The sequence below is a fragment of the Octodon degus genome, unplaced genomic scaffold (genome assembly GCF_000260255.1).
Source record: "Octodon degus isolate 3935 unplaced genomic scaffold, OctDeg1.0 scaffold00053, whole genome shotgun sequence".
Lineage (NCBI taxonomy): Eukaryota > Metazoa > Chordata > Mammalia > Rodentia > Octodontidae > Octodon > Octodon degus.
The window spans coordinates 7,874,193-7,881,290 of record NW_004524629.1 but is presented as its reverse complement, the minus strand read 5'-3'; the positions used below and the strand labels follow the sequence as shown (position 1 = coordinate 7,881,290).

At 36.2% G+C, this 7,098-nt stretch overlaps 1 protein-coding gene and 1 pseudogene across 6 annotated transcripts in view; both read left to right on the top strand.

The window, feature by feature from the left end:
• Nucleotides 1-7,098, top strand: part of Zbtb20 (zinc finger and BTB domain containing 20) — a 1,008,106-nt gene that overhangs the window by 96,212 nt on the left and 904,796 nt on the right. The window lies entirely within an intron of this gene.
• Nucleotides 4,645-5,773, top strand: LOC101572152 (annotated as a pseudogene).

The window sequence follows — 7,098 nt, the reverse complement described above, 5'->3', positions numbered from 1 at the left end:
CTTAGACACACTCTACATCATCGTTCATTTTCCTTTGTGAACCCATAATTTCCTTGATCAGAAAATTTGAGACACAACTGAGTTACCATGATGTTACAGTACAGCTTCTCCTATGTCATGAGTCTTTACTAACCTTGAAAGGCTAGGGCCATAATGTTGGCTGTCCTTGCAGCCCTTCTTTTTCTCTAATTTTTGGTCTGCAAACTTAGGTTGTTAGCCCTTCAGAAGAGAGGCTTATTATTATTACCCTACAACATAAGCAGTTGAACATAACCTCACTATCTGTCTGGATATCAAACATCTTAGACATAATATGGAACAGGCATTTTCCATCAAGTATTGATATGTTAAACTTTGAGTCCCTCCAGAATGTGAAGAAAAAAGATTGAAAAGTTAAAAAAATTAAAAATAACAATAAGGATTCACATGTTTTTATACAAAAATTTAGAAATCTAACCATATACAGCCTTGTAGCAGGACAGTCCTGTGACTTTTTTTTGTCTCTTGTTTTTATTTATTACCTTTTTTAAAAAACAAACATTTACTTGAGAGACAGTATGACAGTAATTGGTATGTCATGAGAAGCAGTATGTAATTAGAAGACCAGAATGACAGGCATTCCAAGCATGATCCTACCATTGCACATTGCTTTGTTCAGTGCCATTACTTAGTTCACAGGTACAGGATGTGTAGTTAGCTCTGTAGATTAAGCACTTGCCTAGCAAGGAAAAGGGCCTGATTTCAATCTGATTCTGGTTCCTAGGGGGAAAAAAAATACTCAACTGCTTTGAAGAGATCTTTTCTTACATTTTCACCAGCTGCAATGGTTTCTTTGGGGTCTGAAAGTCTATTTTTACTTTCATTTAAAAGGTTTTGCCAATTTGTGATGGAGTTTTAAATTTCTCTTTGTATCTGCCTCATGCATTCTATTTCTTCCTTTATTGCTCGTCCAAGGTATCCATCTTTTTCTATCTTCCTCTGTTTTTTTGTCAGTATCTTCTTTAGAAACACATAGTAATTCTTTCATCATAATTATTATTTCTTTTTTATCAAGGAGCTTATTTCTGATCTGATTTATTCTATACCCTTCTGCAGTTGTTTATGTATTTTAGATGCTATTATTTCAGAGATTTCAGGTGTGTGGATTCCAATTTCTTCTATGCTGATGTCACCTGGATTTGTCGTGGATGGACGTGGGTCCTGAGGATGTATTTTATTCCTCCTTTTTGTCATTTTGTATTTCAGAAAGAACTCTTTATTTTGATTTCTGCAATACCTTTTATTAATGTTTGATACTAGGGAGCTGTATCACTGCCATCAGAGCTTCTCTATGAAGAGTCTGTTTTAAGTATCTCTCCAGTGTCAGAGATTCTTGTTTTGTGTGTGTCCCAAAAGTTTGCCATCTGTATTAGTTGAGAGTGAGATATTAGTTTCAGGATGGCACTGTCCTCCATCCTGCTGTGTAGGGCTTTCTTGAGGTTAGTACACTAGCACCTTCCAATATTATTACCTGAGAGAGAACATGTGCTTAAGGCAGATATGGTTTCCTATTTATAGGAGTACAATTAGCGATACAAATAACAGATAATGAAGTTTAGAAATTTACAAACTTTTGTAACTAATGGGTTTGTACTTTATTCCGTGGAGCAAACGTTATAGCTGTATAATAAAGCAGTTCTCAAATTGGGAGTTTGTATTTAAGTTAGTTCTGTCTGGTACCTCTCCTTAATGTACCTCTAGTCTTCCAGGCAGACTAGTTCATCCCAGTTATCTGCTGCCATATCTGTGCTGCAAGAATTCTCCTGTAGGTCTGGGCCTCAGTGTGGGGCCCGCAGGACCTAGCAGTATACCTCAGGTCACCAGGTGTAGGTCTACCAGATTGGAACTTGACTGGCCAGGCCTCGCTTGTGTCTCGCTGCTGTGTTGGGCTCCTTCTTGCTGCACCCCATCAAAGTGGACCCACTGGGCTCTGCTGCTGCTGGGCTCTGCACCACCTTTCAGGTGCCCTTTATTGTCTTTATAGAGACAAAAATGCAGTCCTCAAAATATGCTTAGTTTAAATAAATACAATTCCACTCACAATGGTCAAATATAATATCATTAATTTTCATCGTAATGGAATTTTCCATTTTCATGTGACTGTGTCTTCTACTCAGTTGTTTATTATCCAATATTAGAAAGTAATCACTGAGCCCAATTTTCTTTTTCCAGCCCTCTGTTCAACTGTTCAATATCTAACATTAAAAAACAATTGTTTTCTCTCATCCTCAAGTTTCTCTTGCAGTTTCATTGATAAGGAGCCACTTGCTAATGTTGATACTGTGTACCTAATTAAAGATAATACCTAATCAGAGCCAGCAAGGAAAGGAATGGTGTTTTACATCTGCAGGTTAACTCCTCTGAATACTAATTAGCATGTAAAAGCATTTAGCACTAATCCTAAGCGCGACTAGATGATCAGGAAACATTCCATTATTGGAACAATGCCTGTTTCATCTGAAATTTTATTTGTAAGAATTTATTTAAGAGGTATACAGTTTTGAAAAGCTTTTCCTATACATATAACTACTTTAATTCTAATCACTAATCTTTTAAATATTACAAAAGATATTAGTATATAAGAATGATTCATGGTTAAAAATGGCAAATATTTCTTATTTCTCTAATATTAAGTTAACCAGGATCATCTTCAAATTGTGAATTTATATGATAATCAAGTATAACATGAAAATATAATATAAATTATTTTTTAAATCTCCTAGTGCCGTGAGTACTAAGTTATATATTAAATATTAAATATTTCTATGAAATAAAACTATGAATTTCAGGAGAATATTTTTACTTGCCCATAGTCACTCTAAACTGTATTTTCAAAAATTTGCAATTATACTTTAATAAAATATATTTTAGTAAAGAAAAGCAATTAAGAATCAATCACATTCACAAATGTTGACATTTAGAATACAAAACACACTTAGACTTAACTAATTTTTTTTTTTGCAACACTCCATATGATATTTAACAAAACCTTTTCTTGGCTAGAGACACACTTTACATTAGGAACATAATATTTTTCTAAATAAATGAACAATTAAACTGAGATTATTGTTCCTAACACATGCTACAAGTGTCTAAATAGGCTCTAAAGGAGAATGCACCTAGTATAGTCAGATATTTATGATGCTTCTTTCAGTCCAAGAATTAACCTCTACAATTTGATCTTTTTCTATGTTTTTAGTATAGGATCTACAGGGTCTCATTACACAGATTGGACTTGTAGTGACCCTTCCTGTTTTACAGCCTCCCAAATACTAGGATTACAGGCATGCACCACCACATCCAACCTCATTCAGTGTGCCTTGGGACGTGGCATGGCAGGTGGCGGATCGAACCCATGGCTTTTGTGTCTGCCTATGCAGGGACTTTAGTCTGCTGAGCTACTTGGCTGGCTCTTGATTTTTTAATTAGAGATGAAACTTGCCTGTACTTCAACACATGATGAGTTATAGACATTGTGAGTGGAAGTAGTATCCTTCTGGCCCAATATTTCCACCCCCAATTAGGTTTGAAACACAAAAGCAGAAAAGATCATCCCTTGAAGCAAAAATTTTGGCAAATTTTCAGAAATTATAAACTTGAATAGACATTTATCTTACCAGAAAGTGGAAAAGGTCTGAGTGTCAATTTAACAGTCATGAATTGACCAAAATGGAAAAATTGGGCTATTATTTAATGGACCTCTTCACTTGGATTACTGCAACATCTATGAGTTAGGTCATACACCAGTGGAAAAGGAAGCAACCTCCCTTTTGGCAATGTCATAAGACTCTGATAATGACATTCTTCATCCATACATGTGTGCAAAAGTTTTCTAGGGAACTCTTTTAATGTATTCTAAGCCTCTAATTTTGTAGGGCAGTGCCTGAGTTTCTAATAACTATGATTGTTTATATGAAGTGAGCTATTATTTATAAAGTCAAATCTGAAAATGCAAGTCACATTTGTTATTTTTTTCTATGCAATTGTGTTATCTTATTTTGCACTAATTCCTATTTTCAAACCTGCTGTTGCTTCTATTTTGGTCTTCACCACAACCTGTGAAATATATAAACATTGTGTTGTACCTCTATAAATCAATAAGTATGGTGAATTCAGAATGGTGCAATATATCTGTCAGTCTAAAGAAATTTAGGTTTCATTTTCAGGTATCTCCTAATGTATTTAACACTTCATAAATGACCCCCAAATGTCCAGTTCACCAAGACAACACAATTCAGATACTAAACTATATTCTGAGAAAAACTTTCACTTTGTTTTTTATAAAAAGCTTTAACCTTTCCAATAATATTACAGGACATGTCATTTTTCAACTGGCTATACAGCAAGCTTCTTATAGATCTCCACAGAACTGCTTAAATTTTTACTTTCATGGAAGTGAGAAAATTGAAGCTATTTATCAGTCCCAAAGAACAGTATACCAGGGTGTGAGACTTTCAGTGACTTTGTTCTAATCTTGTTTTCTTTGGTGAGTCAGCATACATGAAAGAAGCATGCCTGGTAGACTTCAATGTCATTCTCACCTAAAATAAATATATAAAGTATCAATTAATATTGATAATTCAGTCTTGGATTCCATGCTGGCTGTTGTTGCTACTCTTAATGCCTGTGCAGGGCTGCCAGAAGGAGTCAGACTCAACATGGAAAGTATTTATTGACCAAATTAACAGGGCTTTCAAGAATAATGAACCATGCTCAAGTCAAAACTGTAGTTGCTACCGTGGTATCATCAAAGAAGATCTGATCTCTTTCCAAGGTGGCATCTCCATGAAGATGATGGCAGTAGTTGGAGGAAAGTTAGGGACCCACTATCAGGTCATTAAGAACATACTACACAGAGAGATTGACTATATGTTTCCCTCAAGTGATGTGGACCACTTTATTTTGGAAGTTATTAGACACCTCCCTGATTTGAAGATGGTGATCAATGTACGTGATTTTCCTCAAGTTCCTAAATGGGTGGAGCCTGCTGTCCCAGTCTTCTCCTTCAGTAAGACGTCAGAGTACCATGACATCATGTATTCCACATGGACTTTTTTGGGAAGGGGACCTGCTGTTTGGCCAATTTATCCTATAGGTCTTGGACTATGGGACCTCTTCAGAGATCTGGTCAGTAGCAGTGGCCATGGAGAAAGAAAAGTTCTACAGCATACTTTTGAGGATTGAAGACCAGTCCAGAACGGGATCCTCTCATTCTTCTATCTAGAAAAATCTAGAACTTGTTGATGCATAGTACACCAAAGACCAAGCCTGGAAATCTATGAAAGATGCTTTGGGAAAACCAGCAGCTAAAGATGTCCATCTTGTGTATTACAGAAAATATAAGTATCTGTTTAATTTTTGGAGAGTAGCTGCAAGTTTCTGGTTCAAACACCTCTTCCTGTGTGCTTCACTTGTTTTTAATGTTGGCAGTGAGTGAATAGAGTTCTTCTATCCACACCTGAAGTCAATGGTGCAGTATATGCTACTGAATACAGAACTCTCCAATGTCCAGGAACTATTGCAATTTGTGAAAGAAAATGATGATATAGCCCATGAAATTGCTGAAAGGGGAATTCAATTTATTATAAACCACTTGCAGATAGATAATGCCACCTGTAACTGAGAGAACATCTTGAATGAATACTCTAAATTCCTGTCCTATAATGTGACAAGAAGGAAAGGCTGTGATCACCTTATTCCCAGAATGTTAAAGACTGAACTGCAGCAGTCATAAGACCAGAGTCCTCTGGGGGCAGCAGATCTCAGCTCTCCCGTATTGAAAAGTTCCCTGTGAGAGTGGCACCTGTACCTTGAACACAGTTTATTAAGCCAAACTTCTGGTTTTCTTCATGCTATATCCTCAATATGCCTTGCGGAAGATCTAAAGTGTGTGTGATACTCAGATAGGAAGCACCCTGACTTGTGCTTAATAAGGACCAGAAAGTAGGAGATGTGGATTATGAATTGGATTTTACCTTTATTTTCCAATGGTAAATCACAACTTGTGCCTCAGCTCAGTTCCATGTGTATGTTCATCACTGTGAAATCAAATGTATCTATGCAACGATGCCTGTGTCCCAGTCCTGGGGTCTAGTACCACTCATCTCCACAATTCTTAAGTTATTCTAGGCTACATCTCTTCCTTTATGTTAATGTACAAATCCTACAGGATTCTGGAAAAATACCTGGGCCTCACTTCCTGGAAAGTGTAGAGAAGTGGTAGCTGTGTCATGCAATGATGTAAGAGCTGTCTTCATAAAAGTGTAAACTGTGGTACTCCAGAGGTTTCTATAATGCCACCTGGAGAAAGCCAATTGCATGAGTAGTTATTGCAATTGGATTTCAGTTCCTGTTCTGTGCCTTCATTCCCTTCATTTTACTGTGCCTCTGAAAAAACAAAAAAAGAAAAAGAAGACAAATATTTGTTAGTTTAAGAAATGGTCTTGACTCTTTAGAAGTCTTTCTGAAAGTCCAACTCTTCCTCACCCTTTGTACATCTAAACATTTTTCCTCATTGGAGAAAAAAGGCTGTCTCAGTGTAGTGCATGGATCACAAGGTTAGTCTTCATGTGCAAACATATTATTAAGTTGATAATCTAGAGCATTTAGCATTTACATTTATGTAGATATATTTGTCTTAGTTGTTGAGTTCCTTTTTCCCTTTTCCCTCCTTTTTTGAAAAGGACATGTGGATAGTAGTTTACTCTCTAAGGTGTTCTAACTGTAGAAAAGTGCACAAACATATTTAGATTAAAACTGTAGTCCGATGCCTTACACCCATTTTTGTCCCTTAGGTTCAACATTTCTACAGAAGCATTGACTCTTTTCCTTTGTCTCTTGAGAGTTGTTCAGTGTTAACAGGTTTTGAAGTTGGTAACTGTAAGACTCAGTAACATAAAATCACATGTTTTGGCATTTGTCAGAAACATGTTTGTTTTTTTTTTAAGTCTAAGGACTTTACAGGTACTGCACACCACCGAATAGATAATTGCATGCAATATGGCAGATATTCAAAGTTAATTTTTCTGCTTGAGTACTAACAGTTTACATGGATTGTAA